The sequence below is a fragment of the Electrophorus electricus genome, chromosome 14, assembly GCF_041902795.1.
Source record: "Electrophorus electricus isolate QZ-2024a chromosome 14, ASM4190279v1, whole genome shotgun sequence".
In the NCBI taxonomy this organism is placed as follows: domain Eukaryota; kingdom Metazoa; phylum Chordata; class Actinopteri; order Gymnotiformes; family Gymnotidae; genus Electrophorus; species Electrophorus electricus.
This window is the reverse complement of record NC_137510.1, coordinates 3,038,841-3,052,136: the sequence shown is the minus strand read 5'-3', so window position 1 is coordinate 3,052,136 and position 13,296 is coordinate 3,038,841. Positions and strand designations below refer to the sequence as shown.

The 13,296-nt window shown below is 41.0% G+C and overlaps 1 long non-coding RNA gene across 1 annotated transcript; it reads right to left on the bottom strand.

The window, feature by feature from the left end:
* Nucleotides 1-8,953: 8,953 nt before the first annotated feature.
* Nucleotides 8,954-12,671, bottom strand: LOC118242191 (uncharacterized). The gene is made up of 3 exons (XR_004776629.1): nt 12,512-12,671; nt 10,170-10,244; nt 8,954-8,986 (listed from the first exon to the last, which is right to left on the bottom strand). It is a non-coding gene; the product is annotated as an uncharacterized LOC118242191 (long non-coding RNA).
* Nucleotides 12,672-13,296: the final 625 nt, after the last annotated feature.

Sequence of the window (13,296 nt, the reverse complement as noted above, 5' to 3'; positions counted from 1 at the left end):
TGTGCAACTGGATACATGAAAAAAGCAAAATTCACAAATGAAATTGTTATATGAAAATGGGAAACAGAAATATTATAATAAATACAAGTTCACAAATACACAATATACACAAAAGTTATTATAAAACTAAATTATTTTTATACATGTGTAAAATGACATTTGCAAGTGAAATAGTGCGTGTGAATCAGATGTACATAAACAATATGCAATATGCAATATGCAGGTGTGTTAAAGTATATGGGCATTTTGTGCCCCCCCCCCCCCCCCCCCCCCCAATCTCCACTTCTCTGCGTGAACAGATTTTTGATTGTTTGCCATTGAATTGATTTGACCAATAGGCACACTATTGGTACAATAGTACAATCAATAAGAATGGTTAATTTTTCTGATCACAGCACTAGGGAGATTGATTGGTCTAATCAAGCCAGGTAAGTTAGCTAGCTAGCTAATGCTGTTTATACTGCTTACCAAGTGGGTTACGCACATGTATAAGCAAATATATAGTACATGTAAATGCAGTATAAGGAAAATACAAAATGCTTTCTTTGGATAGCGATTAATTGTATTATACACATATTGAGGGATATGTCCACTCGACAGTTATTCTAACCTAATAGCCAAATGATAAAACAAGCTATTTTAGCTATCTATCGGCACAGCGGAGCAATTCTGTTAGCGTTAGCTAGCTGGTGAGTTCGCTTAATAAGCTAACCTAAAATAATGGCCAAAATTATTATTTTTTGCCTAAATCACCTCCTCACCATGCTGGCCACCTCTGGTATAATCGACTATGGCCTCAGTTTAACAGATCATGTGATTCTGCCCCTGTAGTATAATGGCCTATGTCAAGAGTGTGACTTGGGCAATTTTATTTTGCCTAAGTCAAAAGAGAATATGACTTAAGCAATTTTAGACGCTTTTCAAAATGGTAGCTGCTCTAAAAAGAACAAAACTCTACCTAGCCCATGAAGTTATTTCTATGATTCAGGACTCATCCCCTATTGGTAAGTGATGACGTTTCCTATAAGATTGATAATACTATAAATATTGCATAATTGTATATCTTTTTATTCAGTCTCTTTAGCCAGAATTTTAGTTAGTAAACTAGCTAAATCCATGAAGTTAACATTTAGCAAAGAATAGAAAGTCTCCAGAATCTGGCTGTGACAAGTGATAGGCTTTCTGTTAACACTTTCTTTTCTGTATTTCATGCATAGTAATAATATTTCTTTCCACATTACATTTTATAAATCTTGAACATAGTATTTGTCATGTCTAAATTACAATTACTAAAATCATTTGAACAGTATTACAGTAGACCTGTTTTTACAGCTTGCAAGCATGTTTTTGATATAGCTTAACAGCAAATGAAATAAAAAATTTTAAAAAACAATTAGGAGACTTACTGGACACTGATCATGCCTCTTCCATGGAAGATGACAATGAGACTGTCATGAGAGGGATGAGGCAGCATGTATCAGGCCAAGAGTTTCAGATGGAGCAGAAAATACCTTAAAGACTCCAGTTGATATTGTTGAGAATGCCAAGCAGACAAATCCAAATGAAGAGGACATATCTCATAATGACGATGTCATCCGGGATCCAGATTATACCCCATCCTGTGCTGAGTCCTCTGTGCCTAACCATGGAGATAGCCTAACCATGGTGGCAACTTCTCTAGAACAGGAGAATGTTGATTTAAATTCAGCCAAAAGGAAAATAAATAAACAGCTTAGTCTGGGAACATGGAAGCAAAATCCAAGAAGAAACACCTCAAAGGAACGTCTTACAGGAGCAAAGGTGGGAAAGAAATAAGTGCCAAGACTTTGGGTCCTCCCTGTGCCTCAAAATTCTGTTAGGGAGTCTCAACTCGAGACTGCCAAGCCATTACAGAAGAGCAGCGGCAGTTTTGGACAATGAACACCTGGAAAGAACGTTGATTATGTTTTACAATAATGGTCACAAATGTTAACACAAAGCATAAGAAAGTTGCTGAGGGATCCAGACGCAGTTCTTCATTGTCCTACCAACTAAAGATCCAAGATGGGAGGAGTATTAGAGTGTGTTAGGCATTGTTTTCCTCTAGTCTTGGTCTCCCTTACACTCTTCAACATGAGGTCAAAGGAATGGTACTGCTACATTTGGAATGAAACAGAAGGCGACCTCAGTAGTGAAGTGTTTGCACAACTTCAATATCGCCATTTTGAATGTGTGATTAAAGACCATCCAGAACTGAAAGAGATCATAGTGTGGAGCGATGGTTACGGTTATCAGAACCGCAATGTATGTGTAGCCAAAGCATTCTGTGAGCTTGCAAGGAAATATGGGGTAGAAATAACCCAGAAATACCTTGTTGCAGGGCACACACAAATTGAGTGTGACAGCATGCATAGTACTATTGAATGCAAACTAGTTACTGATATCTTCACCCCGAGAAACTACCTGATCATACTCATCACAGTACCATGCGAAAATGCTCAGACATGACGAGTTCCTGAAACTGAATACATCTTACTTTATTAGCATCACACCAGGCAAAAGAAAAATGGAGATCCAACTGTGCATGATTTGCAGGCTCTTCAGTTTAGCAGTGAAGGTCAATTTCAAGCTGTTCTTCTCAGAAGAAGTGTGGGAAGACCTGCCACAGAGGATACAGGTACCAAATGAGCCAATAGCATGGATTAGAATGTTTCCATGTGCTCTGCCAATCAAGGAGAGAAAGTTCCAGGACCTCCAGGCAATGAAACACATACTGCCCGTTGAGTGTCATCACTTCTTTGACAGTTAGCCACATTAAAAGGCATCAGTCAAGAACCCAGCAATGAAAAGCTTGAAGAAGAAGTGATAAGATGCTCATGTTTCCTCAGCATTACGCCTAGTTAGTTCGTTAGTTACTCTTCATTGTTCACAAAGTTGAAAGTTTAAAATTGCTTAAGTCACAAAGGAATGTTCAGGAATTTGCCCAAGTCATGTATTTCTCTTACGCGGCATAAGTGACAGACATTCTTATAAGTATGTCAAAAGTCATTATTGTTATACCCTGTTCAGTGAAATAATTAATAAATATCACATTTTCTATAGCTTGTTCAGTTTTTTGTGTTTCCTGAAAAACCTGAAAAAATGACTAGGTAGGTGTCGAAGTGAGGCATTGGCTGTGTCACTTACTTACCACAGAAGCTGCTTTTTAACAGCTTCTGATTTTAAGAGTATAGCGGAAAATGCCAAGTGGAATTTGTGTGTGGGATGTGTGGTCAGCTAGAATGGTACACTTTTGGCTTTTTCTTGTGTGATTGTGCATTCAGCAGTGTTGTATGTATGTGTGTGTGTGTGTGTGTGTGTGTGTGTGTGTGTGTACGTACGTGTGTGTGTGTGTGTTTCAACATTACTAATAGTTCTTTGTTCTTTACAACTAAACTACTAGTAACTTATTGTATAAATAATGTTTAAATAACATTTTATATTATACGTGTTAATAATGCCCATTTAAGAAGTCCTCCTCACAGAACAATCACATTCAAAACATTTGGAAAAGGTAATGCAATATACTTAAAATGATATACATATCACAGATTACTCCCATATATCCCTGAACTTCAAAACTGAAAATATCCACACAGATCAGTTGATTCATAACTTATCAGTACAGCGTAACGAGAATGTCCACAAAAGATCATGGCTTTTTGAGCAAAACCTCAATACCTAAACAAATATATAATGGCTTAGAAGGGCACACTACAGCTACTCTAAACTATGTGTCAGTCCTGTGTGAAAACAAAACGTGTTTATTTTAGAATTATCTAAAAAGGTGGAATAAGCTAAGGTACATATTTTAGAGAATTTTCTAATCATATTTATCATCATATAAATTAATAAACAGCAAAATATAAGACTGCTTAAATACAAAGTATATTGTAAGCACTGTAAGTGTGTTTCAACTACAAAAACAGTTAATTTAAGATTAAAGTTTACTGTATGTTTTTCATAGGATTCAGTTGCAGGAAAAACTGTGCAGAAGGAGGAAAGTGACAGTGAAAAAATCTATGGAAAACCCCCCGGCAACTGGGAGAGCAGTTTATAGTGGCCTGTAAACATCGTTCCAAGAGCTCTTCATCCTCAAAACATGCAGACACTAATAATTCTGTCTTTGAGTTGGAAGCACCAACTTCTGTAGTCCTAAAGTCTGCCTCCTGGAGACAAAGAAACAAGAAGAGGAAATATCTAAATGAAATTCACCAGACTCTCCAGAAAATGACAGTGGAAAGAGTTGACTCATGAAGTGCTTCAAAAAGAATTCCTCCCTCCTAAAGGTGTAACGGATCATATAAAAGTTTTTGGACCATATAAAACCTGCAGGAGTCCTGGAAGGGCATGGGGAAGAACCTCTCAGCCATTTTCAATGGTCTAGTCCAGAAATTCGATGAAAGCAACCCAGGTAGCGTTGCATTTTGTTATATAGTGGAAATGTTATGTTATATTACACTGAAGCATGCCAATTTCTTTTTTAAATAATGGAGTAAGTTTACTGGCAAATGTGGAATATTCAAACTCTTCATTTCTGTAAGCGTGCAGTTTGTTTCATTATAATGAAAACTGATTTTCCACAGATAATGACAGAATATTTATTGACACAGCACTTTGCATGGGATAACAATCATAGGATCATTTCTGTAGGTCGTTATACAGCAGGGTAAAGGCACTGGGACTAGAGATTGGCAGGTTAAAAATGGCCGACAGGACTAAACTCACGGACATGTGGGTAATAATTACGTTACCTCATCCGCCCAAGTCAAACTAATCCTGTCCAAACAGGGCTGGAAATTATCATTCTTTCAGCATCCTACTAAACATTTTGGGTTGACCACTGGTCTGCTTCATATTTTAACAGTTTGGGTTGATCACCATTGTTACTGCATGCATGCAACTCTTGCTGCTGCCTCATACTTGGACGTGTGGTTTTCACGCGGTGAAACAGATCATGGGTTTTTCTACCTTTAGCTAACACGGTGTTTCAAGATAACCAGCTGCGTCTTAACATCAGTAAGATGAAGGCGACGGTGGTGGACAATAGCACCCACAAAGCGGCAACAGATGAGCTGGACAATCTGATCATGAAGTCTGGCTCTGCTGTAGGAGTCACACTGGACACTTTGGAGGTTGTGGCAGGAAAAAAAAAAAAAAAGGGACTCTAAAAAGCCTTTGGCCGTTATGGACAGTGCATCACAGCCCCCCAGAGTTCCCCAGAGTGGACAAACAGAGAAGCGGACAAAAGTGGACAAACAGAGATGTTCAGGAGAAGACTGATTCAGCTGTGCAGTGTGGGATCTTTTCTCCCCACTGCAATGAGGCTATACGAGTGTCCTTAGTGCAGGGACACTCCTGAGCTCCTGCTGTCTGAACTGTGCTGATATTCTGGCATGTCCTGTTTATACTATCATTTGTATTATTATAATGCACTCATATCTGTCCTTCTATTAAGTTCGCTTTATTTATTTTACTCTATATACTGATAAAATTTTGTCACTGTGGCTCCCATTATTAATAATATTTTTACATTTATCTGATGCTTTTATCCAAAGCGACTTACAATTATGACTGAGTACAACTTGAGCAATTGAGGGTTAAGGGTCTTGCTCAGGGGCCCAACAGTGGCAACTTGGCAGTGGTGGGGCTTAAGCCAGCAACCATCCAATTACAAGTCAAGTACCTTAACCTTTACTGACAGTTTCACTTAATTAAGCAGCTCGTTTGTCATGTACATAGTCATTTATATATATAGACATTTCTCACATCATATGCTTTATGAATTAATGTTTTTTATTGCAGTACTGATGTTTGCAGTCCTTGAAACACCTTCCAAGGCTGCTCTTGCATAAGTCATGTACATAATTGAAATATGTATATAGACCCTGCTAACTCTTATAATATTAAGGTTTATATTTAATCTGTAATGCACTTTTGTACTCCTGTATCTCATTTCTACTGCTCTGCCCTATTTAGACTGGTTTGATGCATGTACAGCACTGTAACGCTGCAATTCCCATCATGATCAGTAAAGTGTCATCTTTTATATTTTGTGACTGTGGTCAGAATCTCTGAATCTAAGCCAGTTCCAAATGAGCAAGGGCACTCCCTCTCTGGAGCTAATTCTTTATTGAAATCTGCTTCAGCCACAGTTGTGATGACGTTACCTTCCAGTCATCTTCTACTCAGTCCATGTCTCCAAAATAAATGCTTATCAATTGATATAGCAACGGCAGCCAAGTTCCGATTTTTTGTTAATTTTCCCACTCATGTGGGAGGTGTTACATGTGTTTTGCCCAGCCGAGGGGTCAAACAGAAGCGCTGTAATAATCTGCCAACGGTTGAATGTACGGCCTCTTTCTGAATTTTTCAGGCTTGTTACAGTATCCACAGTGTTACGAATGCACCAAATGTATCCTGGGAGGGTGAAAACACCTGCAATGTGGAGGATCAAACAATCCAGACCAAACTTAGGCAAAGCAGATACAGTTTATTGATCCTCAAAGCACACCAACAATAAATTGTTTTGTCTAATACTGGGGCGACAGCAGAGGGCCAGTTGATGCCAAAGGAAATATCCAAGCAATCACTAAAAAACCTGAAACCTGTAGTACTTGGTCAAATTCCTAACTAACCAAATACATATAGCACTGCCTCCCTACTTATATAAGACATGGCGGACTCCTGTGTGGTGATATACAAACATGCCTAGACTATCCTACCCAATACCTGCTCATAACACACAGGAGAGAGAGACAAACAGATAGATGACATTACTTAACAACGCAAGACTGTACACGCTAGTAAGGCTCAAAGTCTTCATCTAATACTTGACAAGATACAGCATTAAGGAGATGACATGCAAGCACAAACTTCCAGGAGACATCGCTTCTGCTGAACGGGAAAATGACACCAGCCATAGGAACCCAGGACCAGCTCTTTATAGTCTCCGCCCCTCTTTATACAGAAGTCTCCACCCCTTTTTCCTCCTGGTAATCAGCCTCATCATTCTCTGCACCTGTAGACACAAACTCATAGGCACCCACAAGCTGCTGTACAGCACGCCAGTATGGTAAAGTCCATGTAATGGCTTACTACCAGTAGAGCGTTGGCACTGGTATCCCACCAACCCCAGCTGTAGCTATATGAACACTTTCTAATCATTTTGCAATTGTTTTTTAAAAAGAGCACATCCTCCAAAAGAGAGGGGGAAAAATTAATTCAACTGAACCACAGCCAGGGAACTTCAAACTAAAAAGTTGGTTAAACTACCCTCGAAACCACAAAATTTTACAATTAATGGAATGTTTATTGACTAATCAATAATAAAGTAAAAGATGCATTAAATGGTAGATTTAATGAGGGATATTCATATATAAATCAAATTCACTAAAAAAGAAACACCACAGATTAACAAACACCACAGCAAGACTAAGGGTGAACCACCGAGAATTTAAAAAGCAGAAGGAATCGTTGACCATTAATTACCAGGCAGGACGGGGATATGAGGGAGTTCCTTAACCCAATTCTATAAAACAAATGTTACAGATAACCAATCGCCATCAGAAGTGAACACATGAAAAGAAGTTAACATCTTTGATGGGTTTGGAAATTGCTGTTTGTCTGTCTTTAAAACAGGTCAAGATGTTAGTCTTTGGTGTAAAGTACTGCATTTTTTGACAAGCTACTCCATGCTCTCCAGATCCTCTGGACAATTATAACAGAACCACTGGAGATTCAGAGTAACACTTGACATGACTTGACAAGACTCTGTGATTAGAATAAAAGTATAGACTGTAAAAAAAAAAATGGCTGTGGTGACCTAGCAACGCCAGATGTGGATGTGCAAGGCTTCTACGGGAAGGTAGCAGTGACTCTACAGATGTCCAGTTTTGCGTAATAACCGCAGAAATCTTCCATCGCCATCCTGACAACATGAATTAACGATGTAGTGTTTTCATTTTTTAAAAACTATTCTCATTATTATTACTGGTCTAAGATGTCATAGTTCTGGTGTTGTTTGCCCTACCAGAATTCTCCAGAATTACGATCCCCCTCACTCACTTTATTCCACAGAGGTGATCTGAAACAACCATAAATCCAGTCCTGGATGAGCTCCAAGCAGCCATGGAAATATATTTCTTCATCCAAAACAACCCCAAGCAAAAAAAAAAAAAAAAAAAAAAAAAAAAAAAAAAATTTAAAATGCCCCAAAGTTATGCTTAGTCATGCTACTGTGCATGCGTTCTGCTTAGTCACACAGCCATGCAGACAGATACAGGGCTGGAGGTTCTGTTATTTAATTTTCACTAATCTAGTCAAACATAAATTTAATTAAAAAGACATTACATACACCAACTTGTATCCTGCATAAACATGTGCCAGGTGTGACAGTATTTTATGTCCTCTGGAACACCTGGTTTCTATATTTTTATGCAGAGGAATTTGCTGAACACAGTTTCACTGAGAACTGAGTTTTAATGCCTGTTTTCTTCCAGCAGAACCTTCTATGCACACAGTTTCTTACTATAAAGAGCTGAAGTAGTCAAGAGATCACACTTGTGGTTTTTCCTGGAAATATATTTAGCAAAGCAATACAGCAAAATCCAAATCCAGAAATCTGGATGCCAAGCTGGTCTGTCTACTCTTTGAGATATACTGGATTTTACTGTAACTGTGAGGTGTGTGTTTGAATTCACACAGCCAAAAATGTATATGAAACAGTAAATCACAGCAAGTAAAATATTTGTAAATATCTGTAACTTGTATAGTTACAAACCATGCTTAATTCTCAGTGTTTAGTTATAGTAAGGTACTGTGCTAGCTGTACTGTAACTGCGAGGTGTGTGTGTGTGTGTTGAGAGAGTAGCTACACTAACGTATCACTCCAGTCTCTGTTCCACTCTCTCTGCCCCCATGGGTTGAACAGTCGCACCAGTTTGGCTTCCTTACCATCAACCATCAACTGTTTAAATAAAACAAAGAAAATCTTCTTCACTGATAAAGACACAAAAGAATGAACATGCATAGCTCCTGGCAGTAGTGCAGGGAATGCTACCTGATTCACATTTAAATAAATAATATGGGGTAATGTCACAAACAATAGACAAATAACTGCATGCAGATATCTTCCATATCTTTTTTTTGGGGGTGGGGTGGGGTGGGGGGGGGGGGTTGTATCTCAAAAACATCTTCAACCAATCAAAATAAATAAAAAAATGTACCTTCAAAATTTCTTAATTTCTCTGTTACACTGCACCCATTTCTATGTGTGACTTTTTAAATCCCTCTGTTTCTTGAAACAATCAATCCATCAGTTTTTAAAACCATTTTGTAAATACATTTTAAAAATTTCATTTATACTTGTGTTCTGTTTTATTCTTTATATAAATGTTTATGTTCTTGAATTACTTTTGCATATGAAACATGTTGCACAAATAAACTTGCTTAGCCTTATACAGTTATATATAAAGTTATTTTTAATGTTATATTACAAAGTATGCTGAAAGTTTTGCATGCTTTTGCTAATGGTGATAATGGCGAGAGACATGGGACTTCTAGGTGTTCTCGGACAATTTTGTACATATACATATTTGTACATGTGCAAATTTCACCACATCACTGTCAAGCTGTGAAGTATTTCAGTCATAGTATTCAAAACGAACTGAATCAAGATGTTGCTTGGGCTACAAGCTCCAGGAAGCAGGCTGTCTTATTATGATAAAGGTGAAACTTCAGGGGTCCAAACACTCTATTAGAACAATTCAACAGGAGACCTCTTAAAAAACAAGTTCATATAAATCTCTGCAGTGTTGAGAATCATGGAAACTTAGTTATTTAAAATAACTGAACCATTACACTTCATCACACAGAGCATGCTTTTAATACAGGTCTATGCCACCTCATCTTGTCTGGTTAATGTTTTCTGTCAGAAGGTGGAAACAAATCCAGAATTGCTAGGCCTATAGGCTAAATGTTACAAATGTATATTTTAGGTGGTGTAGCTTACAAAGTATTTTTTATTATTTTAAATACATATATATATTTTTTTATCCCAGGCCAGTACAAACCATAAAATACTTCATGTGTAATTTAAATATTGTTTTCAAATACGTCATTAAAATACTACACAACTCTGTGCTGCTCACCTTGGTGACACCTTTGACAGAGTAGGCATGGCCCTCCACTATACCACAGGGTAACACTGTGTTGGCAGGGCTTTCCTGGAAACACATCAGTGTCAACAGACAGTTGGGGCCATTTTTCTATGTGCTGGCTGCCTACAATCTAAAATGGCTGTCAGCATAGGAACTGTGTGGGTGTGAGTGTGGGAGTGTGATCCCTCAGAAATATCTGTGCCACTTAGAGGATGCTTGGTGGTTAGCACATTTCTCTCTTAGTGCTATGATCTGTGGTGGAGTTCCTATCTGGGTGGAGTTTCCATGTTGTCCCTGTGGTCTTTTTCCTACAGTCCAAGAACATGGTTACTAAGTTGATTGGATACTCTAAATTGTCCAACTGTCCAGTGACGGTCGGTGCTCCGTGTGTGTATGTCCGGTGACGGTCGGTGCTCCGTGTGTGTATGTCCGGTGACGGTCGGTGCTCCGTGTGTGTATGTCCGGTGACGGTCGGTGCTCCGTGTGTGTATGTCCGGTGACGGTCGGTGCTCCGTGTGTGTATGTCCGGTGACGGTCGGTGCTCCGTGTGTGTATGTCCGGTGACGGTCGGTGCTCCGTGTGTGTATGTCCGGTGACGGTCGGTGCTCCGTGTGTGTATGTCCGGTGACGGCTGGTGCTCCGTGTGTGTGTATGTCCGGTGATGGCTGGTGCTCCGTGTGTGTGTATGTCCGGTGATGGCTGGTGCTCCGTGTGTATGTATGTCCGGTGATGGCTGGTGCTCCGTGTGTATGTATGTCCAGTGATGGCTGGTGCTCCGTGTGTGTGTGTCCAGTGATGGCTGGTGCTCCGTGTGTGTGTGTGTCCAGTGATGGCTGGTGCTCCGTGTGTGTGTGTGTCCAGTGATGGTTGGTGCTCCGTGTGTGTGTGTCCAGTGATGGTTGGTGCTCCGTGTGTGTGTGTCCAGTGATGGTTGGTGCTCCGTGTGTGTGTGTCCAGTGATGGTTGGTGCTCCGTGTGTGTGTGTCCAATGATGGTTGGTGCTCCGTGTGTGTGTGTCCAGTGATGGGTGGTGCTGTGTGTGTGTCCAGTGATGGGTGGTGCTGTGTGTGTGTATGTCCAGTGATGGGTGGTGCTCCGTGTGTGTGTATGTCCAGTGATGGGTGGTGCTCCGTGTGTGTGTATGTCCAGTGATGGGTGGTGCTGTGTGTGTGTATGTCCAGTGATGGTTGGTGCTCCGTGTGTGTATGTCCAGTGATGGGTGGTGCTCCGTGTGTGTGTATGTCCAGTGATGGGTGGTGCTCCGTGTGTGTGTATGTCCAGTGATGGGTGGTGCTGTGTGTGTGTATGTCCAGTGATGGTTGGTGCTCCGTGTGTGTGTATGTCCAGTGATGGGTGGTGCTCCGTGTGTGTGTATGTCCAGTGATGGGTGGTGCTCCGTGTGTGTGTATGTCCAGTGATGGGTGGTGCTCCGTGTGTGTGTATGTCCAGTGATGGGTGGTGCTGTGTGTGTGTATGTCCAGTGATGGTTGGTGCTCCGTGTGTGTGTATGTCCAGTGATGGGTGGTGCTCCGTGTGTGTATGTCCAGTGATGGGTGGTGCTCCGTGTGTGTGTATGTCCAGTGATGGGTGGTGCTGTGTGTGTGTATGTCCAGTGATGGTTGGTGCTCCGTGTGTGTGTATGTCCAGTGATGGGTGGTGCTCCGTGTGTGTGTATGTCCAGTGATGGGTGGTGCTCCGTGTGTGTGTATGTCCAGTGATGGGTGGTGCTCCGTGTGTGTGTATGTCCAGTGATGGGTGGTGCTGTGTGTGTGTATGTCCAGTGATGGTTGGTGCTCCGTGTGTGTGTATGTCCAGTGATGGGTGGTGCTCCGTGTGTGTATGTCCAGTGATGGGTGGTGCTGTGTGTGTGTATGTCCAGTGATGGGTGGTGCTCTGTCCTGGTCTGAAGCTCCTCCCCTTCCCCTGCACCCAGTGCAGTCCCCCAGGGGGCTGTGGTTTCCAATAGAGAGTATGCTGTATGCAAATTAGTTGCCACTTCTCATTGGTGTGTGTGTGTCTGACTTGATTGTAAAGTTTGATTTCTGTCTGTAAAGTGTCCTTGGGTTTGAGAAAGGCACTATATAAATGTAACAAATAGTAATAAATGTAATACAAAAGTCACATATGTATCATTGTGAGTCTGGATTTGGTTACCATTATCTTCCTTCTTTGATATCTTCATTAGATTTGGCATTAACAGCCTGAACAGTGATTTTGGCCTAATGCCTGATTCACTTGTGAACCTTTAAAATTATTACTGGTGTGTGTGTGTGTGTGTGTGTGTGTGTGTGTGTGTGTGAGTAGTCAGAGGGTAGGGTGTGGTGAGCTCTCACCACTAGGGGGATCCCACAGCCCATCAGAGCGTTGTTCTTTGCTGCCTGATCCATTATGTCCCAAAAGTGTTCTGGAGCTCTGCTCAGAATAAATTCCTCGTACTTGCCACCAGTGAAGTCATGCAGGGCATGACACACATACCCACCCTTCAGATTGACATATGAGCCACACATTCTGGAAAAAATGCAAAACACTAAGCATTAGGTGATAGCTGTGCAAAGGAGTCGCTGAGACAACCCAGTGCCTAGTAGAAGGATCTAATGCAGTCTGCCAGACACGAAGTGGTTGGGATCATATACAGGAACACATTCAAGGCATGTGAGCTGGACACCCCCAAGTCCAGATGGGAGGAACCGCTGCCAGACTGGAGAACAACAAAGCTTAGATTCCGTGGGACCTCCAGATCCAGACAGAGAAGCAAGTAGCGGTAAACCTTTGACAGAAGACCAGTGTGAAGCCAATAGCATGAGTTACCATTAAGTGTGAGCTTTATCAAGGAGATGCCCTGTACCTGTTGCTGTTCTGCGTAGACCTGAACCCACCTCAGTGTGGCTACGGATACCGGCTATGGAATGGATCAACCATCAGCACCTCCTGTATATGGAGGCTGTATGCCAGAAGTGAACGAGTCATCATCTCACTAATCCATCTCAACAGGATATACAGCAACGACATCGGAATGTCATTCGGATTGCATAAGTGTTACAAGGTGGCTAGAACAGAGGGGATCACACTACCAGAGGGTAACGTAACAGACGTTGAGGGCAACTACCTTGGAATCCCA